General features: G+C 33.1%; 1 protein-coding gene across 2 annotated transcripts in view; it reads right to left on the bottom strand.

Annotated features, from left to right (window-relative positions):
- Nucleotides 1–21,070, bottom strand: part of LOC149787671 (uncharacterized) — a 59,327-nt gene extending 38,257 nt beyond the window's left edge. For both annotated transcript variants that reach the window (XM_089973871.1, XM_089973869.1), the window contains exon 1: nt 20,798–21,070. The gene's annotated coding sequence lies outside the window, so the exon portion shown is untranslated. The remainder of the gene's footprint in view (nt 1–20,797) is intronic.
- Nucleotides 21,071–27,806: the final 6,736 nt, after the last annotated feature.

The following is a 27,806-nucleotide window of genomic DNA, read 5'->3' as shown; positions in this document are numbered from 1 at the left end:
AACCTCAATTGGTAAGTAAAGTACTGTTACCAATAAAAAACATACATTTATCAATTTTAGGGGTTTGCATCATTAATTCGGCCATTTTGTGACTGGCTAACTCAGTCAGCATAAATGGCATTGTTGGGTCAACATTACAAAAATTTGTGACTCAGGCTTGTATTTTTGCCTGTGGCTTGCAACAGTGAGTGACCAAACGTTGATCAGGAAATCATAACAGTAACATCTGTACATATTTTTTAAACATTTTATATAAAGGAAGAAAATAGAAAAAAAATTAAAAAAATAAAAACCCAAAGTGAAACCAATCAATCTGCAGTTTAAAATACAGTCTAATCATGCTAGCTAAACATCATCATTGGGTTAAAATTTTTGACTATCACATATTATGTGAATTACAGTGATTAATCCAAAACTTTAAAATTATAATGAAATAGTTATCACATCATTAAAACTATGCTGAACATTTACATCAACTGGAATGATCATGATGATTCTCATTCATTCTCTACATCAAATAACAAAGGTCTCCTTATTAAGAAAAACAGGACAGTTAAAACACACACAATCCAGACATTCTCATCATCAAGAATGTCACAGTAAAGATCCAGTGGCTGACATATGGACTTAAGGATCCATTTTTTTCTGACTGGTTTTGTCTGGCTTGGTGTTTGAATTGGTAAAACAGCAAAAGTAGACTACATGTATATAGTGCTGAGACAGTTCAGTTAAGGTGCCCTGCCCATTAAGATTCATCATAGGATCAGATGGTAGGATCTGAACCTGCACCATTTCAACTGAAAGTCCATTATTGTTATGTATATTTAATTTGTATTGTATTTTTTTTCCTCCAAGATTATGTTATCTATAATTGTATTTAGACTTTATGTTGGCTAAAAACCTGACTAGAGACCATTATGTTTTTATCTTGGTAAACAAATAATATATAGCTAATAACTTTTAGGAGTGTGGGTTAAATATTAGCATCATTATCAATAGCAGTAAATATTTATTTGGGTCTGGCTCTAGGACACTGGCATTCCCCATAAAAATACCTAGCCTACCTGATGTTTACCACATCCTTATTATAATTTTGGTAACAGATTTTTATCTTGTAAACAACTCAGAGTGTTCTAGAATGGACAATTCCATTATGTCATAGGTTTTTTCCAGAAAATGCTAATTGTAATCTAGGTCAAATAGAGGGCTTCATAATCTTGTTTATCAAGAAATTACTCATTTTTGCTCTAAGATCTTGATGCAGAATCATTTGTATTGTTGTGTTCAGTATTTTGATTTTGATTTATTTATTCAATTTATTTATTCACTGGAAATACAACATGCTCTTAAATAGTATTCATAGAAACATTCAGTTGGAATTATAGTGAATCTTGGATTATAGTATTGTGATTAATTGGATGACTTAATACATCATCACACTTCAGGATACTGGTACATTAGTACATTCAAGACAACAGGCACATTTATGCTATGAGTGCTGAATCTTAATTTAAACACCAATGGAATTTAATTAGAACATTATTCACTTGGACCGGTGATAGAACTTTTTGGACAATTTGGGATACTGTTTAGTTTTTTTAAAAGTTTTCACTATGTATTCTAGGGAAATAACTTATTTGTTGAATTTTACAAAACTTGTTGCCTTTCGCTCTTTTCGATTACTTTAAGACCATAGAGTCGTAATAGCATAATAACCACTGAGCCACTACAGCTCCTGCTTCTCCATTCATTGTCTCTTCTAACATGCAGCAGACCACATTGGTCCTATTCTACATCCTCAAGCATACAGTGCATGGGTTGTCTTCTGTCTAAATATCCAATATCCTGCAATGTGGACTATAGGACAATTACTGAAAGGTGGATTCCAGAAGTCCACATGATCCATCAATCATAATCTCTGAATTATTATGGTGTCAAATTATCTGTCACCAGAAAGATGCATGCTACAAACCACCAGATAAATTTTATGGGGCTGCCCATTTAATTTTTAAGGGTTGGTTAGGGTGGTAGTGGTGGGTTTGAAAAAAAATGTCCAGCTCCTAAATAGCTTCTACAAAATATTATTCCTGATGTATAGTAGAAATAATAACAATATTATAATAGTTGAAGAAAACATACAATATTTGGAATTAACAGACAAAAAACAACAGGCCACCCATCCATCCCCAACTACAATAATTAAATAGTCTGTCACAAAGTATTCATCATCAATTATGATCCTAAAAGATGGCAAATTTCCATGATGCTAATAAATCTGCTTTTAGCTTTGGGACCCTAATCATCAAATGATAACAATCTTGCATGTTTCATAAATCTGTAATATCCATGCTTACTGAACAGTCATAATGATAGAAGGCATTGTCTGACCAACTTATCTTTATGAAATCTGAGTGCAGACCTCAATCCGAAGTTCCAATGTGCTGCTGTTGCTGTTGATGACAAAAGCTTTTTTCGATAGTAGTTACAATCATTTGCTTTAGAAGACCAGACAAAAACTGGGGTATACAGCATGTTTATCAGTGTGATTATACTGCTTTGCCAAAAAAATTATTGCACATAATAACTCTAACTTAAACAAAAAGAAAAACTTTTAAGACTCCAAAGGAGAGCATGCCATATAATTCTAGATCAATGAACTGAGTTTCCAGGATGCAATGAACAACATAACGATCTTAACAATACATGAATATTTCTTAGAAAGGCAAACTGATGTATAAAGTATCCAGAAAAGCTATTTCTGTATATCTAAGCAATATATTTCACCAAAAGAGATGCTGATGGTTCCTCAAATATAAGGTCTGTTAGAAGAAAAAATTATATTACAATATACTGGTCCACTGGTATGGAACAACATTCCCAATCCCAGTGACATAAGGCAGGCTCCTACCATTTCTTTTCATAACCAGTATCTCAAATGGATGAAATTTCAAGACAAATTAACAGTTCTAGTAATATAAACATACAATGCCTGCTTTCCTGTACTTTTGCATCATTTTCATAGCTGAATTTTTCCATGCAGGATGACGTTTTATATTTCATATATGTTCATGTATTCACAGATGCCCGTGCATATGTTCCAGGCTTGATATTTTGATTTTTAAGATCACTTAATTATTTAGTGTCAAGCCTGATTTTTCACATGTTGTATATAGGTACTGTACATCATTGTACAAAACAGCGAGAAGGCCTCAAGGTAGATTAGTTCTGTAACTAATTGTGTTACCTTCTCTAAATAATGTCTTTATTATTATTATTATTATTATAAATGCATGCATATTATGTTTATGTGCAGTCCAGTTGCATTTGACACATCTGATCACCAACAGTCAAAAGTAAAACTTTGACCTTCGGTCATCTGAAGTAAGAACTTCTTCAAGATATATATACATGTAATTTATACCAAGTCCCAACTTGCTTTGCTGATATCGGAAAGTAAAATAATAACCTTCTATCAAACCCTGAAAGCATCAAACCAACATATAATCTTTTTCAGTTGATCAAACATCTCCAAGTATTTGACCTAGGCTGAAAATGATTCCATAAAACAATGATACCAGAGTTGCTTAAGTTTCATGTATCAACTAAGTGTTAAATGACCTGCCATAATCCTCTCGTGATAATTACACAGATGTCTGACAATCATATTAGCACAAATCACCAACAAGTACCGTTATACATTTTACAGAAACCTTTAAAGAAACCTTGTCTGATAAACCCACCTCCCACTGAGCATCATAGTGTTGGGACATGTAATTCAAGGGTTGTGTGCTCAATACTCCCTCAGACAAGCCCTGGTTCACTGCCTTGGCATGTCAATGGGAAAGGCACTTATCTCCCGTATCCTTGGCATTATACAGCCAATAATGTGGTAGAAGTGCCTTTAAAAATGAACCAATCAATTTACAAGATGAATCGCTCTTGGGCTTGTCATGGGAGAAATAATGTATTCAGTCACCACGGGTCGTTTCTACATCTTCAAGATTTGAACATGAAGACAGTATAAAAAATTGTTGTGGTTGATATATAGCAGATGTTGTGTGTAATTATATCCACAAGGTCTGAAATTTCGACAAATGGATTACCAGATCATAACTCATTTTACAGTAAATTAATGTTTCAATGCCTGGTTTAGCACAGATAGATGGTACACCTGTGTTTTCGGATATAGAAACTGTTTAGTATACTCAACCAAAACAAGAAACATATATTGGAAAATTTATTTCTTCCACCAAAATTAATTTTTACAAAAAAATGTATATGCTGGAGTGATCTACTAACCAGTAACTCAAAGAAGGAAATGCTTGCTTCTTAAAAATTAGGAAAATTATCTTTCAAAAACATTTGTATATGACAATAAACTTCCCATCCTATTAACATTTTGAAAGTTTTGATGTTGGATCTAACAGTTTAAATTATTAATCAGCAATGAAATTTCTTCTTGGCCAGGCTACATAAATTATTAACAGAATACTAAGGTTGCATATAAAAGTGATATATCATTACTATACCTTGCTTACAAATTTTGTCCTAAAGTAATCACCAATGGGACATTGGTAAAACTGTCTTCCAAAAAGAACTGTTGGCTTAATCTCATTACTACATTTGTTTTATGATAGCTTCAGGGCCAGATCAGATCAAGTGCTCAGAAGGGGGGGGGGTATTCCAAAGTTTTAAAAGGTCCCTGACTTTCCTAGAAAGAACTAGTGAATGTCTTTGTATCTATCTGCATAATACCCAATAAACATATGCAAGAATAAAATGGTCAAATTTCATGTGACTGTACATTTATGTGTATTTTTTTGGCTGTAGAGGGGGGGTGTCCAGAAATTCAGGACACCCTACCCCCATCCTGAGCTAAAAAAATTATGAAGACTGATGATTGCTTAGGAATATGTGTACCTTTAAGGCAAGAGTGACTAAATCAGCCCACATAGAAACATTGTCAATTCTGTTTCATATTACTTATTACAGCTTCATACTGTAAATAGCAACATTAGGAGATGCAGAAAAATTGCCAACGAAATTCTTGCTCAAGGACATCAAATTGTAATGACAATACAGACACCACAATTCCCTTTAAAAAAGAGATCATCTCTGATCAGATTATATTATCTGACCCCTATGTAGAGTAACACCTTTGTACAACAACCACTCAAGGGACCATCTATAAAAGTGGCGATTGTGACCTACTCTTTTATACAAACTTAAGGTAAATTTAAACTGATTTGTGTCAATGGACCAATGGAACATGGATTGTTGCACTTCATATACAGGTTAGACTGCGTTATGAATATCATAATTTTACATATATATAATATTTGCTTTTAAGTTGCATCAACTGCCAATAGCACACAGATGCGTATCTGCCATCACATAATGCATTGGCAGATCTGGGTCTTTGCAGCTTGTTAGGAGTAACCAGAAGAAAAACAACACATACTTTGATCTGCAGGTGAATTATGAAATGGCAGATTGGTGTCTATGTTGTCTGCAGTTGGCAATCCAACAAATGACAATCCATAGACAACATATGTCCTAGTCATATCTGGAAGCAATGGCAGAAATGTGGAATGTTAAATTACTGGCACAGTTAGAATCTAGAAACGTCTGGAGAAAAACTTAGTTCCTGATGATTTATGAAGCACTTTGTGTAGAATTATGACACAAAAAATAATAGTCACAGGATGTCTGACATTAATTATTCTGACCATTAACCCTTTAAGATCCAAGAAGATATAGACAAAGGCAATTAAGGTGTGCTTTAGTAAATTACAGAAAATGCCACCCGAGCCTACGGCCATGATGATTCATGTTCGAGTAATGTACTGAGGCCAAGTGACTTATTTGTGAATAACATGGTTGCCTGTACAACTGTGGCTGACAGTTTCCATGACGTGGAACTAATCCTAGACAGTCCAGCAGAGTGTGTATGTAAAGGTCAAAATCTCATCTTTCCATTTATTCATGTCCCAAAGATATATGAAAGTAGAATGATGTGCATTATTGTGGGGCAAGTGGATAAAGAAAGACTAACAAAAGGCCATAACATAGCTATAGACAAATCTTAATGCTGAGTTACAGACCCTCATAAATTATTTAATTTCCATTGTGGACACTAAATATGCAATGGAAGTGTTAATCCAAGGTCCATTAATGTCTGTTTATTCCAATCCGACTTTCTGTAAACATATTCCACTGACACAATAACTTCAGATTCTCCACTAATTCACATCAAAAAGGATTAAGTCACCATACAAATCCATCAGGATTATAGGACTTAATTAAAAGTCTCTTTAACATCAAATTATAAGTATTCTTTGATGAATACTGTCTAGTGTTGTGATCCAGTAAAATCGGTTTCTTCTGAGTTTGTTGTTGCAAGTTCTTATTGATGTTTTGGGTTCAATGCCATTTCTCAGTGCAAGATAGACTATACATGGCAGACAGTATAACTAAGGAAGGAAGACCATGGGAAAACCCTAGTAAGAACCACTATCCCAGAGGAGTTACTGGAAAACTTTCTCACATCACCACACTGGCCAAGCTGGAGACTTGAACTCATGCAAACTGAGGTGAAATGGCAGTTATCAGTAAACACAAGAGCTTTAGAATACTCAGCTACCTGGAGATCCCCATCTGAGTTTAACTAATAAAGTACCACAATAACACGTACATGTATTATTAGAAACTACCATAAATACTGATGGGTACATGTATTAATATTAGAGACTACAATAAATACTGATGGACTCTATGACTAAAAATCGTGTGTGTGTGTGTGTGTATATGTGTGTGTGATTTGGATTTTTAGCTTTAAAAAATAAATCAGTCATGTCTCTACAATGTCTGCAGTGCAGGTGTTTACAGTGATGTCTAGCACTGGGGAATCCTGCCACAGACAAGATGTCCCACCCAGTTACAGTATCCTGACACCAGGCCAACCAGTCCTAACATTAAGCTATTAATGCCGTTCGCCAAGCAAGGCAGATGTTATAACATTTTTATAAGTCTTTGGTATGACTCTGCTAGGGTTCAAACCTGCAACCTCCCCCATCAAAAGGCAGCCATTCTAACCACTAAGCCACTGAGTAGTAAAAAAAATCATGTCTATTATTCCATTACTATAATCTGAAATGTATGTGTTTTAAATCAATGAATTTAAAATGGATTAACAAAAGAAGAAAACATGCTTTGTCACAAATATGGATATTTGGACTCCCGCAGACTGGACATTCTGCAGGCCTCCAAATTTAAGCAATGTTATAGAGGTTGCTAAACCACAATGAAGTTTGATTAACATCAGAATCACCTCAAAGAGACAAATATTGTCCAAAGAGGTAGCCTATCTAAAGCTACAGTGAGGCTGATTTAGATAACTTTTATTGCATTTACACATTTGATTTTCAACACGTTAAATCAGTTGAAATGTGTTCTTTGATGTTGCACATTTTAAAGACAGGTAGGTGTTTATATGATACACACTACAAAAAAATAATCTTCTTTGTCACTAATTTAAATTAATTGGTACTTTTTTTTTTTAGGTTTTGTTACTTTGTTTTTTTTTTTTAATTGCAGGAAAAATGAAAATTTTATCTATGAAGCTTCACTTCAAAAAGGCACACCCTTGGGTGTAGCATGCCATTTCAAGTATGCATGACTAAAGCTGTCAATGGGTCCATTAGAGAAGTGAAATTTACTTTCAAGTTACAGTGGAACCTGTCTTGAAAGACCACCCCTTCTGCCAAAGCATAATGGTCTCTCATGACAGGTGGTCTCTCATAACAGGTTATAACACTATATAATCTCTAAATCTGTACATGGAGAACCTGATCTCTCAAGACAGGCGGTCTCTCATAGCAGTGGTCTCTCAAGACAGGTTTTACTGTATTTAAGATTCAGTCTGCAACTGTGTGTATGCCTATGGGTCATCATGCCCATGGCTCTCAGGATTAAGGGATTGAACATTTAGTTTTCTGGGGATGACAGAAGTAGGTTTTTTTTTTCTTCATCTCAAGATAAGAAATCCTTTTCAAGTAATATAATGGATGTAATTATGGTACTGTATGTAACTGCTTATAAGTCAATTAAAATGGCAGACAACAAAGATCTTGATCTGCTGCAGTATAATGTGCCTGCAGATTGGGGTGTATGTTAGTTGTTCTACTCATTACTCCTAACAAACAGCATAGACCCAGATCTGCTAGCACATTATTTGATGGCAGACCTAGGTCTGTGCAGTTTGCAGTTCGACTCTCCTTATGAGCAAGTACAGATTGTACTTTTAGAAATCTGAGCAAAACTATTTTTTCAAGCTAATTTGTGGACCATGTTAGTTTAAAAAATATTTCAGACCCTTTTCCCAACTGATAGTTTAATGGTCAGTCCCCACATAAAGAAAAAAATGATTAAAGCATGAGATTCTATCTTTCATGTTTTATGTGAATGCCTCATTGTACTGTCAGTCCAATCCCATGTAAACATGTATAATGGTTGGTTGAATTTAAAGTTCTCAAACAGGATTTCAGTTTATCAATCAGTCAGGGATTCTGATCATGTTATCACCTAATGTCACGTTTTTGCTAAATAAAGAAAGTACCTAATAATCAGGTACAAATGGGTGTGGTCTACCATAAAATTTTGAGATTACTGGGATACAAGTAAAATGCAATAACGCATGTACTTGCTGACAGATAGTCTTCATAACATTTATATAATTAATAACTGGAAAATGATATTACACATATAAATAAAAAAGAATGTTTGAACAATTTGCAACAGGAGGAAAAATATATATCTATGAATGTAACAAATTTATGTAAAATCCCAAATAAACTTGCTCAGCATATGAGTTGGCTAGAAAAATACATGATAAAAGGTCTTTCGGACAAACAGAACTTCACTGAAGCAACCAACAAAAATAAAGAGGGAGATAACTTATGGAAACAAACTGTGTAGTAAGAAAATTACATTGTTCACCTTGAAGCTTGTAAATAACAGCAATGTTTTTAATTATCCAGTGAGCCATCAACAGTATGGCACATACATGTAATATTATCATTCCAACAAATAAAATCTGTAGTTTGGAAACTCACATATCCTTCTTTTCTTGTTATTCCAACCCTAGAGGCAAAAGGGTTGAAAATTTAGTTGCCCAACTGGACCAGGTGAGGGCACATTCTGGGCTGACCTAATATTTTGTTTATCTTTAATGAAAATGGATTTTCCTTTGAAACTAGTGCTAACTTTATTAACTGAAAGTTCATACTTTCTACCAGATGTTTGTTTTCCATTTGTTATGATCAATTTCAAGCACTTTTCAGACTGGTTTTAGTTTATAAATACTTGCAACTGATGTTAGAAGTGTCATAGAATAAGTTAAAGAAAGCATTCTTTCGCACAATCAACTTTAGAATATTAGCACAGTCTACATTTCTATAAAGAGTAAGAGTATATTGTAAACAAGTAACTTTTTTGTACTTGTCCAACTGAGAAAGTATTTTTCTTTAGATGCTTGTAAACAACTACAATGGGGGTGACTTGCATGGATGAAATTGCTGGCATGCTTTACCTTTTATGTCAATATGTCCTATAGTATATTTTTAGCACATTCTTTCCTTTGGGTGTGGGTATTGCTGTTAATTAACCATCCAATCATCTGTACAGTAAAGCAGTACACAACAACAGCAAGTTATTGTTCTGTCCAAGAGTTAAGTTATATTAAAAATGTTTCCATCATGCTCATTATATTACATATTGTTCTGTGACCCTGAAAATACGACAATAGCAACTATCCACTTAGGCCTGTTTTGACTCGACAATAATAATAACAATAATAATAATGTCTTTATATAAAGAGTATAACTCAGTTAAATACAACTATTCTCCCTTGAAGCCATCTACTTTATATATATATATATATATATATATATATATATATATATATATATATATATATATATATAATGAAAATATTTACAAGTAAGCACATTTACAAATATATACTAAAATATATTATAAAAGTTACAAAGTAGGAATTAACTGCATATATAAATTTTTGTTTCATCTCTTCAATAACTGTTTTAAAACCGACTTTCAGGAAGATCTTCATGTCTACATGTATACATAGCAATTATTGATCACTTCTGTTTAGATATACATGTACCTTTAAGCTATCCTGCAAAATAGGGCATGTAGGAGAGTTGACATCAGCACTATGTTTGTCATAAAAACAACATTAGGCTCAAATGTAAAGAGATGTTCATACATTGAAAAAAGATTTTAATTTTTTTATAAAGATGTTAAATACAAAAGATGCAAAACAAGCAAGTGATAAATTTGAGGGGTAACAACGCAATAAATCCTGGAATTCAAACTTATATTTTTGAAGTTCGTTAATATTAGGTTTGATATACTGCACGTATATTTTTTAAAGTCAATGTCTACTATAACAGCTTCTCATCATTACATTTTCAACTACCTTACTATTAATGTACAGTGATGTATGTTCTTTAACGTCAAAATTTTCAACACATCTTGTTTAGAAGGCTTTGTGATGGATGGACACTGCTGGAGGGTGCAAAACCAAAATGAATACCTCTTTTTTGTGGTGGTGGTGCTGGGATTTGTCATAGAGATGCTCCTCTAGCAATCTGGCAAGTTTTTACAAGGTATCATGCTATGCTTTTTATCCTGGGCAGCATTCCCTTTTCAAAGATTTTTCTGCTTATCACACCCTACTACACTGCTGTTCAAAGATTTTTCTGCTTATCACACCCTACCACACTGCTGTTCAAAGATTTTTCTGCTTGTCACACCCTACTACACTGCTGTTCAAAGATTTTTCTGCTTATCACACCATACTACACTGCTGTACAAAGACTTTTCTGCTTATCACACCCTACTACACTGCTGTTTACTCTCTTTTAATGCTCATTGTCTCTCCATATGTACAATAAGATAGGCAGCAACAAGGACAAGAACTTCAGTATTAATAATAATAAGGGCATAACTCTTTTGAAAATGAAATTATGGTCATTTTGTGAAAACAATTTACTCCTCTTTTTGCAAAACCATAAATTTTAAAGACCATAGAATGATGGTCCTTTTGTGGAAACAGAACTCCTTTCCCTAATGCACAAATTTAAAGACCATGTAATAATGGTCCTTTTAGAAAAAATAGTACTCCTTTCCCATCTGCACATATATAAAGACCATGGAATGACAGTTCTTTTGTAAAAACAATGGTACTCCATTCCAATATGCACAAATGTAAGTACAAATGAAAAATGTAATTATTCACAAATGTTATTGTTATTGTTGTGGGGTTTAGCACCATTTTTCATGGCAGTCAGTATTAATGGTGGAGGATGAACGCGGGAAAAGCCCAGAAAGAACCACTGACCCACAAGAAGCTACTAGCAAGCTTTCTCACATACCCACATTGGCTGAATCCGAGACTCAAACCCACACAGACAGAGGCGAGATGGCAGTGATCCGTAACAGAGAACGCATGAGACCGCTCGGCCACTCTGGGCCCCTATTCACAAACATTTAAACACTGATATCCATGAAAAGAAATAAATTTATAATAATCTTCTATCTATAAAAATAACTCCAGCTGATAACATCATCAGAATATATTAAACTGAAGGGCATGAGAACATTTCATTTATCTCCATGAATAAAAAGTAGTGATAAGTACTTAACAGAAAATTTCTCAATTTACCGTATTTAAGAAATTCTGAGCAAAGTGACCTTATACTTGTCAACAAAGCCTGCAGCTTGTGCTGCAGCCGCTAGCAAGACAACAGATTTTTTCCAGCTCTGTAATGACATCAACAAGTTAAATACAAATGGAAGAAACTCTTAAGTAAGACATCTTTCTAATTTAGTAAGGACTGTTTACAGTGACTCATTCAGGGTTTTATTTTATACAAGGAAGTAATGTAGCATTACTCCAAGCACTGCCTAAGGATAATTACTCTTAAGACTACAAACTTATATATATATATATATTATTATACGATGATGTATATTAAAATCCCTATGAGTGACGAATCTTGCGACCTTTATTACTACAAATATTGACACCCTAGTGCTAAAAAAGCAATTTCAATAATTCGCTCCATACTGGGTTTCTGCTTGGTATCAAACCTAGGACCTCTTTATACGATATAAGACAACTAACGCCTGCCTGCACATTCCAGTGCCCATACTACCATGGCTTGTGATACTTAGGAATAATAATACAGGTGTTAGATGTACTGAATGTAATACAGTGCTGACAGACACCAGGGTGTTACACAATGGTACTGAATATAATACAATGCTGACACTAGACACCAGGGTGTTATACACTGGTAAGCCAGGATCTATTCCAGGACATGTGACTACGTAATTCACACTAATTTATAAATCAATCACATATTCAACCAATGATAGCACAGCAAACAAGAATTTCTTTAATAGCATTATGTGTGAAAAATGATTTTATGTATGCAGTCCTTGATACTTTCTCTCTTTTACAGACATTAGAATAACTTGATAATTTCAGTTCCTTAATCTTGTTATCATCAGCTATACCAGTTAGGACTGGCTACACTGTATGCCATCATAATCATGCAAGAAGTCATCAAATAGCAAAACATATCACTGCACCTCAATGAAAGTTGATTTACCTAATCTTCTATGAACCCAGTACTTTACTGATAATCATCAGAAGTACTACTGCTGGGAGAAGCCATGATGGTTCAGCTGATAGGTGTGACCCACATCGTGCAGGTCTGAATCCCACCATTGTACCTGCCAATTTAAGTTACTGTGGCAAGTCTTTAAATGGGCAACATGCAACACTCCACTTGCCTTGGCACTAAAAACTATGTGTTTTACAGTGCTGTAATACACCAAACCTAACTACTGAGGGTGATTGCGGGGGGGGGGGGGGGGGGTCAGCAGGTTTGCCTTGCAAAGGGAAGGGGGGGGGGAGGAAGCAGGTTTGCCTTGCAAAGGCAAATTGGTATTGATGAATAAATGTATTGAAAAAAAAACAACCAGATACTACCTGGATATGTATGTAAATGAAGTGCTGGGTTGGACAAATAAAGTACATCTATCATTTGTCCCCCTCTTGCAGTCAACATGCTTATGTGACATTAGCTGATGGACTGTTACATAATAATTCCTGAAGATGGGTTGTTTGGTGCAATTATTCAGTCTATGAAGAACTGGTCATAAAGCAAAATGTATTCATTGACCAGGAAATTGTGTGCCCAGTACCCAAGGGCTACTATGACTTTGTTGTAATATACTTTTAAAAGCACATGACACAAATATTACATAACAATATGCAATTAACACAAGACCACAGAAAGAAGAAACAGAAAACTTAAAGCTAACAATATCCATGTGAAAGGGCTTTTAGGTTATTGGTCCAATAAATTGTACTGTGTTGCATCTTGAATATTCATCATAGTACTGACTTCCACATGCACAGAACCCCCATTATTTAACTCCAGATAGTCATTCCCTTTTTACAGAATTAAATTGTTGTTAGAAAATGTGTCTGCATATCAAGAAAGGACGAAAGTAATATACAGTAAAACTTATATACTTGCAGCAACTCCATTATTCAAAGTTCTGCTATATTACATACCTGTTACAAGTTCAGAAAGAAAAGATGGACATCACATGCTCAGAATGGTGGCAACTGGGCAAAAATAACACTGAACCCTCCCAATGCAAATGTTTGTTAACCCTTCTGCTGCTGAGTTGTGTGAACATGGTGAAGTGTTCATTAACCTCTGACTTGTCACCTGACAACAGTTTTGTTTAATGACTGGATAAAATATAAAATCATAATAGTTTGATGAACATATAGGAAAAGTCACACCTTCTTGACAAGGACTCCAGATTGCATGTCAAGCCCATGAACAAAGCATTGCTGAAAATCTGTTGCCAATACTTTACCTGTTGATGATGATGACACTGGTGGAGGAAAAGCGATTCTACATTTCACTTCCCACTAATATGTATGGGCTCAAAAATATATGATATTACTAAGTTATACTGCAACACTATTTTTATGAATTAATTTTTTTGTTAAATATTTGGTTGCCACGACAACATAAACATGAAGAAAGAAATGGAGAAGTTTACATTTTTCAGATACCTTCCATTAGAATTTAAATGTATATATTTGACATCACCACGATTAATACCTGAACACATGAACAAATAAAGAATGAATAAAGTGACAAAGCTAGATCTGAATATGTTATCGAGTTAGTTGTTGTCTATGATTTGAATGCCGTTTTTCAGCGCATTGATAGGCTATACAGGGTGGTCAGTATATCTGGTGGTGAAAGAACCTGCAAAAAATCATGGGAATAGCTACTGACCCATGGGAAGCTACTAGCATGCTTTCTCACATACCCACATACAAAATATGAACAAAATTAGGTCTCTGTGGAATATACTGGGGGGGGGGGCTCAAATATGAAATGACTGTAATATTGATATTACATGTACATATATTAACATGCACAACACATCTTATACCATAAGTTATAATAAACCTACAGAATATTAAAATTCATAACTTGCATGTGTCAATTTTCATGGTATATGTAGTATGGAAGGAGTTCTTCTGTCTCCATTGCGTGAAATACAATTTACAAAGTTGAAAACAAAATTCAATTGAAGAGTATGTAAAACTCCACTGAATGATCACATTTTTCCCCCACATATTGTATATTAACCTAATGGGTAACAGTCTAATTTATGTTTTTCCACAGTAAATATGCTGAAAATGTAATGAAAGTACCCAGCATGCACTGTATTATAACGAGTACAAACGCTCAAATCAGCAACCTGTAGGAAAAAAAGCTGCTTAAATTCAGATGAAATAAGTGTTTTGGGTGAAACAAACAAAGGTTCTAGATGGAAAAACACATTTAATTCAATGTTTCCATTACAGGTAATTTCCTATGCTACAACTCTGGAGTCATAAAATCAAGTATTTTTACATGCTTTGTCCCAAGATAAACTGAACCTGTTGCTGATTACTGTATATACTTGGTTACAAGTCAAGTCAAACAATAAAGATCCTGATGTACCATAGCATAATGCAACTGCAGATCAGGGTCTATGTTGTTTATTCTTACTGACTGCTCCTAACAAACTGCATGGACCCAGTTCTGCCAGTGCATTATGTTACAGAAGATCTGTGCATTTTGCAGCTGGACTCATAAGAGTGTATATACGGTAAATTGTATCTTTGCAAGTTAAAATACTATCAGTCAGTATGGTTACTTTATGAATTCAAAATCAATTTTACAACTTGTAAAAGTTCAAAACTATTAACTCATTGCTATTTAACAACTTAAAAGCATCCTTAAGGTCTGCTGTACTTCTAAAGGAATGTCCAGGTGTTCTAAACTCAATTTTTACCTCTTGACCCCTCCCCCCATCCAAGACTATAAAACATAGTTTCACTGACAATGCAGCTTTACACTGCCTGTAGTCTATGCCAGGCATGTCTAACCCATCAAAAGCCTTCACAATGTACAGCCTGCATACATGTAACTACAGTAGTCCTTTGAAAATATGCATTTTATTCAATATTCATAATTAGTTTTAAGGAACTGTTTATGCTCATGCATCCCACAACATTAAGCATTTTGTCCGTTTGGCCCCCAGCCAAAATAGTTGAACGTCAATAATCTATACTGATAAGTACTTCCTCAAGTCCTGGTCCTTATTTTTATTCTGTTCAATTATCTCATAGTTGCTCAAAATACAAAGCAGGATTTTCCCACCACCTTTGTGCCATCTAGAATTTGTTTAAGCAAGTACTGACCCTGGAGGCACTAAATTGTGGGACCCAAGTGATCTCTGCCAATCAATTTACTCTGCAGCAAATAAGCTGATTTGTTCAGCAATGTCAATGTAATCGTGTTCAAGCTGGTAGAGTTCTAAGTAGGCACAGGCAAGAAGCTGCTCTGGCAAGCTTAAAGTTAAACCTGGCATGGCTGTATTGTAAAGGCAAGGTCATTCCATTACCTGTTGCCCATGTACCTTAAAATATAACTCGCCATCTAAGGTAATTCATGAAAACGATCTTGTTCAACAAGGTTGGATAACTCATCAAATTCATAATCACTCTCATCATCAGTGAATAACTCTTCTATGAAGTTGCTCTAATGGGCAAAAACGTTTGATCAAAATGTTTGGCAAAAATGGTTGATCAAAATAGTTGGTTTTCATCATAACATGTAGCTTTGCACAGAGTTGCTCTGATGGGCAAAACTGGTTCATCAAAATGGTTGGCAAAAATGAATGATCAAAATGGTTGGTTTTCATTATAACATGTAGCTTTGTAGAGAGTTGCTCAGATAAGGTGAAACTGGTTATCAAAATGGTTATCAAAAATGGTTGATCAAAATGGTTGGATTTCATCATTTTAAGTAGTTTTGTACTGAGTTGTTCTGATGGGTGAAAATGGTTGATCAAAATGGTTGGCTTTCATCATAACAGGTACCTTTGTACAGAGTTGCTCTGATGGGCAAAAATGATTGATCAAAATGGTTGGCTTTCACATAACGGGTAGCTTTGTACAGAGTTGCTCTGATGGGCAAAAATGGTTGATCAGAATGGTTGGCTTTCATCATAACAGGTATCTTTGTACAGAGTTGCTCTGATGGGCGAAAATGGTTGATCAAAATGGTTGGCTTTCATCATAACAGGTAGCTTTGTACAGAGTTTCTGATGGGCAAAACTGGTTGATCAAAATGGTTCACAAAATTAGTTGATCAAAGCAGTTAGCTTGCATCATCACTGGTATCTTAAGTAGAGAGTCTTTTTTCATTACCTCTGCTATATATGTGAAAGGAGTCGCTGTTAAGTTGAATACAGCAGTTAAAACAACAAATGAAGACAATAACCACTTTTATTACAATTATAATCATTAATATGAAATGCAACTGAATTTTTCATGACTAGTAAAAATTCAGTGATGGTTAGCATCAAACAATCCTGCTGAAACAATAAAAAAGCACTAAAGTATGTCCACAAAAAGGATTAAAATATTTCTACCTGTAAAATGTCAACTTGTTAAGAGATCTAGGGAATTATCAATGTTCTTTTGCACTAGAATAAACAATGCCCACATGTGATTTTTTCAACATCATTTTAATTTATTCAACTGAATTCATTAAACAGAGCACTATATTTGTTGACAAAATTTATTATTAACACAAGTTTTCATTGCTTTATGGTAAAGTTTTGCAAAGAATAATAAAACCAGTGGGAACATATGAAAAGTCTATTTTTAGTCCTTTGTTTTCTCAATTTAGATTATTAATTTTATTTCTCAGTACTTGACAGTCACTTGCTTTCTTTAAAATCCATAATAATCTGAAAATTGTTAACATTTGTTGGGTTTTTTTAACAGCATAATCCTGAATATTCATTTAGTAATTTATTAAAATGAGGTTACAATTGCTAGTGGACTTGAATTTATTTTATCTGCTTGAAAGAGAACAGAAAACATAAATGACTTGAGAAAAAATAGTACAAGATCCTTTTATACATAAAAGTAAAAATATAAACTTTTATAAACTTATAATAAAAAAACATATCACAAATACACAAAAGAATTATAAAGATAATCCATACATCTCAAAACATCAAATAAAATGGGACAGAATTGTTTTACTGCATTTATATCCCTCCTAATATGTTAGACCGCAAGCAAGAACATGATTCTGGTAAAGGTGAGAGAAAAAAAGGTTGGAAAGTCAGAATTCACTTTTTAAATTATTATTTCTCTTGATATGTCCTCACATACCAAAAATGAACTATTTTATTCCATTAAGGACACTGAATTCAGCATGGTTCTCACTGTGTTTTGGAAGTACGTTTTTTATTTTGACATCTTCCTCAGTCATTTGGCTTGTGATGCTATCTCTTTCACGTTAGCCTGTTTTATAGCTATGTCATATCATATAAACAATCTACCCATAGCATTCTTAAAGCCTCTAAGCTATGTGGAGGAGACAAAAGAGAAAGAATTATTGAACACATGGCATTTAAATGAAAGAAAAAAGGGTTTGTGCCTTATTTTTAAATGACAATTTATATGAAAATGCTACATTTGTAAATTTGACATCCTAGTATAAAAACTTTATGATTAAAGGCTTAGAAGTGTTAAATAACAGTAAAAGATAACAACCAAGAAAAAATTAGTTATTTATCACCTTTTTTAAATGCTTCAAATGCTTAATTTTGAATAGGAAGAAAAATCGGTTTCTACTGATATTACTGTTCATATATAAAGCAGACAAATATGACGGCAACACCCATGTATACAATTGTACTATGAAAATTTTATGGTAACAGCTGTATACAGTGTAAATAAAGCATTATTGATTGGTTATTGATTCTTAAGTTGTAGAAAAGATAATGAAGATGTACATCCATGACACTCAAATATAAATTTGAAAGAAAGTATTTTGTGTTTGAAATAACCACATTTTCTTCTAAAATATCATAGACTGAGCAACAAATATTACTATTAGGCAAAGATAACAATTTGTACCACTTCACTGTTAAGTATCAATGACATAAAACAGTGCTTAGGGTCATTTCAAATACCAAGTAGTAGTTTTTGCCCTTGTGTGAAAATAAAAAATAATGGGGGGAGGGGAATTTCTATGTTTGACAATCAGGCACAGATGCTACCCAATGAAAATGAACAAAAGCGAAAACTGCACATGATACAGCTTCCCCATGTCAAATCCAGGGCAATAACTCTAACTGAAACATTTTACAGAATATTTATTACAGTTAGTCTTCTGTTATAGAGACCAAATATATCCTGCTTTCTAAATATTCATAATTATACATTTCAATTCATAATATTATAGAGCATACACCTTCTGTAACTTCAAAATCTAAAAACTGGTAATACATGTATCTTTGTCAACCAACCATATCTCCCAGTTTATTTTATCACTTCAGAAATATCAATCAAGCATTCCTCCTCAAAAATATGTACCATCTCTGGCAAGACTCGCATGGTGTGTTTAACAAATTATTGTTTGGGGAAAGGTCATAATGTTAAAGTTCATAAACAAGCAATAAAACAATTTTTCCCCATCACCTGCATATGCAGACTAAATGAATTATGTTCCTTTCCTTATTGTTGTGAGCTCTCCACTTTCTAATTACATTCTCTCTCCAAATATTGTCAAGCTAAATATAAAAGCTTCACTCCAAATTATAAATTCAAAATTGTTTGGTTTTATTTTCTGGCAGGGAAATACCTAATATACCAACTTGGATGTACAGGGAATAACATATATTAAAGCTTTGGTGTTCTGGCAGTTGGGGTGGTGGTGGTCATTACCTATAAAGCACTAATAAATTCCAAATGGTAGGATGGGGCTGCAAGTTGTCCATAAGTAAATAGTTCATGCAAGATCTTTTCCGAGATCGATTCAATCAACAAAAATAAGTGGCAGCAATACAAAAGCCATGTGTTTTGATAAGTTCCAAGAAAATAATAATATTTCATGTGGTTTTTTTTTGCAGCCACTTCTCACCCCGGTGGTGTGCCAAGATTGAGAAATATATTTAATAAAAGATATTTAATGGGGCAGTTTTAGACCCCAAATGGGAGAATATTCTCTAAGACATGTGAGGGTATTGTGTAAATATGCCATTAAATTACATTTCCAAAATTTTAACAAACGTAGATAGTTTTAAAATTACTAGGCTGTCAAAAAATACAAAATGGTAATGTCCAGAACAACATATGGCTGAAAGATGATACCTGAATATTACCAAATAAAACTCAACATTTCTGTTCTAAACCATAATTGCCTTTATTTTATATAAATTCTTTTGAGCACTCAAAATTTACATCTTTTACTGATGATGAAAGGAAAAGCAAGGTACATATAAATTTTTCCCAATTTCATTTGTTTTGTCTGTAAAGTGCCACCAAATAACTCAAGTAGTTGTCCAAGATTAAGTCTACCAATTTGAGGACATTCTCAAAGACAGAGACTTTCCACCACAGATCAAGCAGCAGTCATTCCAAGAGTAAATAATTTTTTGTAATATAATCTATATTCAACCCTTCTGTTGTGGACACTGTAACATAGCAGCGAAACGTATATAAAGGTCTAATAACACGAGTCATATCTGATCATAATTTTGAACATATTTACCTGTCTAAAGCTTGGAAAGGAAAGTTTTTATCAGCCCTTCCACACACACACACACACACACCCTTTATTAAATGTCCAAGTTCTAGTTGGAACGAAATGTTCATATTAGTTGTACTCCTTGATGGAACTTGTCTAAGTCAGCCATTTTCATATCACAGTTGTACTCTATGCCCTTGTTCATGTCACACCTGTCATAATTTTCACAACATTCATAACGAAGCGGCATAATTACAGCAGCTAAACACGAATGTTCATGAACTGACATATCACATGTATAAAGTTTAGCGCCTGGTACTAATTCTGTCTTCGTATGCAAGCACCACCACTATATATAACGTTGCACCCATAATCGAAAAAAAAAAATCGCAATTTTGACTTTTGTTGCAAGTTTTAACTAAATTAATAATAAAGCCAACGTAATAGCAAATAAGGGATTGCTTAAAATTTACGTGTTCTAAAGTTTAAAACATGTTTTCATATTCATTCAGAGAATCAAAACAGAAAGCAGAATTTAGTCCTAAAGTATAAGTCTCTTTCATACCTACCCGAACGAGTCGTGTCAACATTCACCTGTGTCGTAACTCTACTGTTTCATAAACTCCGGCAATTACTGTTGAGCAATACACACACAGTTTATATTCTCTATATCCAAATAAAGTGTCTGAATGTAGTTTAAGCTGAAATATTCCATTAAAATCGACATTTTTTGCCATTTTGTTTGACCAGACCTCCAGCACCTCAGGTCCCCATCGCTGACAGTTCAGTTCTACGGTCTTCTTTGGGTAAAGAAAGAATTTATTGTTGCTCACCGGAGCAGCGCGAGGCCAACCTATGAATGAAGTTCCTATGTAAATCTTCCTATACTACTACTACTACCTGGACAAATCAAGCGTTACCTTCAGTGGGTGGCAGTGGAGACTGGTGGGGCTCTTTATGAAAGGTCACAAATGAAATTTGATTTTATTTATACATGCATATAACAGGTATATTTAAACTGTCATTCACGCAACATTTATTTTGCTAACAGTTTAAAAATATGATTGAAATATAAACATGAAATGCACTGTTATATAACAATAACTAAGGACGTTACAAAAAGTATGCCAATATTCATTCATTCACTTGTTTCATGGTTGTTCTCCTGTCAACCAGCTGGCAGTGAAACTGTAAATATTGAAAACTAAATGCCTCTATTCACAAATATAAATTTAATAACAAATACACATAATTTGAGCAGTTTAATCTATAATAGGTCATATAAATACTTGTTACATTTCACTTGGAATTATTATTATTATAATTATTATTATTATTATTATTAAACACTCTCAAGATGTAAAATCTTAACTATTTAATACCTTGTAGGGCTGGGAACTAGAATATTTTTATATATTTCTGAATGTACTGTGGTACATACCACAGTTTATGACAATTATTATTAGGGACCAATAATTTAATGTTCTGGGGTTGGTACCTGGCCCTTTTTTTGTATAAAAAAAAAAGATTAAACACAAAATTTGCATCTATCATTACTTGGAAAAAATAATTTTGATTTATAACAAAATAACATCAAATTATATCCATTATATTATCTGAAAAAAATTTAATTATCTTAAAACAAATTAAAATATCTCAGTTCATAAAAATCTACAATGCCTTGAAAATGAAAATGTACATTCACCCTATATTAGATGAATTTGATATATGTATATCTATTGTTGTGCATGCTGCAATAAAAAAATACCCCAAAACTTGAACAAAAGTGTGATAATAAAGCTTACACAATCAGTGGCTGATGACCTGAGAAAGACAAAGTACTGACTACAATGGAGAGCTTGTTGCTAAAAATAGAAAGTGTTTACACTTATGCTTACAATTTACTAGCTACACCAATATAATAGGTAGGGAAACTTCGAGTGACCCAAACCATTTTAGTTGATTCTTTCTCTTTTCTCACCTCCAACAAAAGATGGTCTATTTTTAATCAAAGACTCATCATGACTACATTTGATACTAATATTACTTATAATACCTTAAAAAACATCATGCATTTGGCCTAAATTCTCCAGATTACAACAATAAAGTAATCAATTAACAGCTTGTTGTGTATACATACTAGCCTTATTCCCATTACTCAGCCATGCATCATTACACCAGTTACAATGACTATTGGAACAGTTGTGATACCCACTAAATTGGTTTTAGCTGCTTTTCTGTAATACACATAAATATCCCAAACAATATTTTATCCCATCTCCAGTTGAATCACATGTATGTTAAAGCCATGTAAACACTAATTATAGGTAACCCAAGAAATTTGTTCCTGATTCATAAATCACATGCTTCAATAAAAGTATGATAAGTAGACAATCTTCATAATGGTTAGGAGCATACATGTGGATCAATATTAATAACTGACTATTCTTTCAACATCTTGAAAATAGATTTCTGTATTTCATCTGTGTGATCAATATTTTCTTACACAAATTACTTAGAAAATAGGAGGGGCCCAATTAAAAGTGCCCATGGTGTTGGGCTATCAGATTTTCTAAGCACTGAAGATTATCAGATTTACAAGGGAATACATGTATATAACACATTAACATGCACAATCTACTAATGCAAAGAAAAAGACTACAGTTACATCTGAAATTTTTCCAGAAGTTAGATATGTCCTGAACATATTTCAAAACATCCCATTTGGCCACAATACTGCATATGTGCTGCATGTAAATTATGTTATTAAATTATCATAAATATAATTATATTTTTTAAATCAATTGTTTTGTACACAAAAAGTTTTGCATTTCTTTGATGAAGAATGAAAACATGTGGTTAATATCATTAAATTTGTTTTCTGGAATGTCCTTCCATTCCTTACTGACAGAAACTGAAAATGCACCATGGTATGTACTACCAGAAAATGTACCATGGTATGTACCAGCAGAATGCACCATGGTATGTACTGTCAGAACAAATAGTGGTGAACCAGTATACCGCACACCTGTAGCACCTTCACCATGGTATGTACCGCCAGAACAAATAGTGGTAAACCAGTATACCACACACCAGTAGCACCATGGTATGTACCGCTGGAACAAACAGCGGTAAACCAGTATACCGCACACACACCTGTAGCACCATGGTATGTACCGCTAGAACAAACAGCGGTAAACCAGTATACCGCACACACACCTGTAGCACCTTCACCATGTATACCTTGACCACAATATAATTGTGAGTGCATATTGTAGCTTCTAGTCATAGCTGTCATTATTTAACACAGATGGTTTTTGTCCTTCATATCTGGTTTAGGCTTGGATGAAATCAAGTTGGTTCTTCATGCAGATAGAATGCATTTATGCAGACCACCACCTGAAATGGTTGGGTGTTTTCTTGTTTGCTTTTTAAAAAAATTTTTGCTACTGATATTCTCACCCAAGACAAAAGAGACATGTAATTTATGCATTTTTATACTGTTGTTCATTTTTCAACACATTTATTCCCTCTTTGTTTAACTCATTTCGTTATGTAAATAATTCCAGTATTCCCTTGTCATTTGTGTTACATGCTTGTTTTTGTAAGTTGTTTCTTTTTCTGACCATAAGTCCAATGAACACAAAATGTTGGAAGATTGTTTTGTAATTGTACCATTATATATTTTTATGTTTACATAAATACATATAATTTTAGTTTATATGAATGAAATATATATTTTTTTCACTTTATGGTATTTATGCATTTCATTTTGTCAAATAATTGTTTTAAAAAGGGAATTAAGATAAAATACCCAGGTTCATGTATATTTCTTTCAGCCCATATTGCAATACATTTGATAAACCAGTCTGAATAAAGTTTCCACTTGTCTTTCCTATTTGCTAAATCACTGATTTCATATGTATAAGATAAAGGTTACAACAAATAGCAAATATGCCAACTTCACATTAATCAGAAAATACAGATACAGTGAATATATACTGTATGCACTTGTTTATAAGCTGAGACCAAATGAAAATTGTACAGACCTACGTCTGCCATTACATAATGTGCTGGCAGAACTGGGTCTGTGCAGTTTGTTAGGAGTCATCAGTAGAACAAACAACATCTACCCTAGTCTGCAGATGTATTATGCAATGGCAGATTGGTATGTTTGTTGTTTGGTCTTTGACTTGACATATAAGCGAGTACAGATGGTATGCAAAATGACACAGTACTAATGGAGTTGAGAGACATCACAGATATTTAAAATTTGAATGATGTCAAAAACAGAGCACAACTGTCAGCAAAAATGATGTAGAAAGTAAAGAAAGCCATCACTGCATTGTCTGTAGCATTGAAAAAAGTGGCTTTTTACTTCGTCTATGGACTTATTTCTACTGGTCATAAACACTGATTTTTAGATATATATATATATATATATATATGGTACCTTTTTATGCTGTACATTTTTATATGTATCTGTCATATTATGAAAGGTGCATTACATGGATTACAGCCTTCTGCCCACAGAGGAATCTGAATTAAAAATATTGCAATTCATTACTTTTTATTAGGTAATCACAAGTAATTCATAATCAAACATTTGTCTCAATATAACTAATTGTTATCAGTTCCATTACAGTAAAAACTACACTGGAATTATCATAAATTAATTTTTTTTTTAAATTACTTTTTAATGACAGTTAGCATTTGAACATGTAATTATCGAGTTTATATTTATGGAAGACAATATTTTAATAGAATATTGACTGCAAAAATTCTGAGGGTACTTAAATGTGTTCTTCTCTAAAATGCAAGTACTTGATAAGAAAATAGAATGCAAGTACTTGATAAGGAAATAGAATTCAAGTACTTGATAAGAAAATAAAATGCAAGTATTTGATAAAAATATAAAATGAAAGTACTTTATAAGAAAATAGAATGCAAGTACTTGATACAAAAATAAAATGAAAGTACTTGATAAGCAATTAGAATGCAAGTACTTGATAAGAAAATAGAATGAAAGTACTTGATAAGAAAATAGAATTCAAGTACTTGATAAGAAAATAAAATGCAACTATTTGATAAAAAGATAAAATTCAAGTAATCTACTTGATAAGAAAATAGAATTCAAGTACTTGATAAGAAAATAGAATTCAAGTACTTGAAATGAAAATAGATGTTACTTTTAACATAAATATTTCAATCAACACCATTTATGTACCAAATGTATTTTATTTATAAGAATATATTTGCTTATAAGAAGAATCCTTAGATTTTCCAGGCATGTATAGTCACATGCTAAGTAAAAACTGGTGGAGCAACACAAAAAGAAATCTGTACAAATAAATGTGTATTAAACATTATTTAATCATATGTTGGAAACATCTCATTAAACATATCAACATGATCTCTTGTATGCTTTACACACAAAGTTCTTAACCTATTTTTATCAAGATCCTTACTTGACTTAATGACATGTAATGTAAAAACAATGTAATTAAAACATAATGTCACCAAGAAAATAGCCCTGTGTCTCAGGACCAATTCTGATTTATATTCCTCTGTTAAACAGTGAATGCAGACATGCAAACATGAGCTCAAGACTGCACATTGTACAATAAAAAAATATATAACGAAACAGCTTTTGTTTGAACTGGTATCGTACGACTTGAAAACACCCAAACTCCCTTATCCAGGGAAAGTCTAAATTGCTATTTCCTCAAAATCTGATAGAATGATCACCCTGGAGATGCCATACATGACCATTCTCTGACCTTGTAGAACAAAGGAAAATTGTTACAATGCCCTATTATTTACCTACATATTGTGCATGTGACAAGACTATCTTTATGTATAAATACATCATAAATGACAGGCAAATACTACCTTGCTTATAACTGTAATGACCTGATTCAGCCTTTCAAGATGACCTAAAATACAAATTCATTTTTCCTAATTATTTTCCAGAGTTAAGAAGTGTATGGACAAATCATTCAAAAGTGTTACATTTAGTTTGTTTCAAAATTTAGAATGTTTTGATCTAGGAAATATTTCTCTGTCCAATTCTAAATATACCTGTATTGATGATATAATATTACATTTAAGCATATAAAACTGCCCAAAGAGAAATCCAACAGTTCAATAGGACACTTCTGATGCACATGTGATAAGAATGATCATGGTTTTTGGGCCTCTCCTCTTGGGCCCCTTAGAGGGTGTCAAAAGTCAAATATAAATCGAATTACTTTAACAGTGACCAGAGTGAACTTTTTGAACATTTTGAAAAACAAACTTAAACATTCAGTGAAAGCACTATGTATATAGCAGATTCTGTGTTATGACACCTGGGTCAAAGTTGGGGGATCAGGCTGTAGGAAAATCATGGGGATTTTCAACAGCATTCTATGGCAGTTACCCTAGTTACATTAATGTAGGTAAAAAAAATTCTTTAATTGCTTTATTGAGGTGGAGGTGATAAAATGATTATAGGTAAGAATATTAATTATAAAGTTCATACACAGGTAAAATTTTCAGATTGGTGATAGGAAACAAAAATGCCTTCAGGGTAACAAAATAAATTTGTATGAAATGATGGTATAGTGGATTATCATCAACAATTTTTGTGTGACTTCTAACTTATTGGATTTAAGACTAAATATTAGATGATAAAACTAGAGATGAAATAAATTTGGACAACTTTTCATATCTGATGAATGTATCCGAAATTATATGCTGTTGCATATAGAACTACAACTCTAAAGCAGAAAATCCCCACATTATGATCATGTGCATTCAAATAGCAATCATTGCCTGACACCATTGGGCATGGTCACATGGGAAGGTTTCCTTCTCTGCTTTGCAGAAAGACCAAAGGCTTACTTCATATTTGACTACTAAATGTGATGTTATCAAAATAATTATATCTCAATTTTTGTAACTATTATTCATTGTGACTTAGATTATATACTTCGGTTACAAGTTTATAAAACTAGTTCTAAAACTGATGATGACCTTTATTTTGAAGTCATAATGTTCCTATATCAGTTTGAAGATTTTATGCTAAATATGAAATTGAAAAATTTGCATCCTAAATTATGTGTACTTTGAAAATATATGTGCTTTTAATGGGAGATTTTAATACCAAAGCTCATAATTTCAATGATTATTTGGAAACACTGACAAGTTCCTTCTAAGATAACTTCAATTTTGGTGCTGATTATGTTAAATATTTCAACAATACCATGAAAATACTCAAGTATAAATTGCCCAAGAAACCAATATCACTAGATCAAAAAATTATTACCACTGGGAAAATACTGAGAATCATATATATAAGTAATAATCTATGTACAGTATATTAAATGGTATATTTTATGATAATGTGAGCGTTATTTTTACAACTTTCCAAAATATTGATGTTACATGTATTGACTATTCTGTTATTTCTAGCAGCACTGTGAAATATAATAAGAATGTCTGCGAGTATAAGCTTTACAATTGTTAATTCATAGTTAATTTCTAGTTTTTGCTTTTACCACAAAACTAAGCAAATTTCACCTGTTCACAATAAAT

Source organism: Sinohyriopsis cumingii, chromosome 11, assembly GCF_028554795.1.
Source record: "Sinohyriopsis cumingii isolate HCF-2022 chromosome 11, ASM2855479v2, whole genome shotgun sequence".
Taxonomy (NCBI): Eukaryota; Metazoa; Mollusca; class Bivalvia; order Unionida; family Unionidae; genus Sinohyriopsis; species Sinohyriopsis cumingii.
The sequence above is the reverse complement of the archived record's forward strand: the minus strand, read 5'-3'. Positions and strand labels throughout refer to the sequence as shown.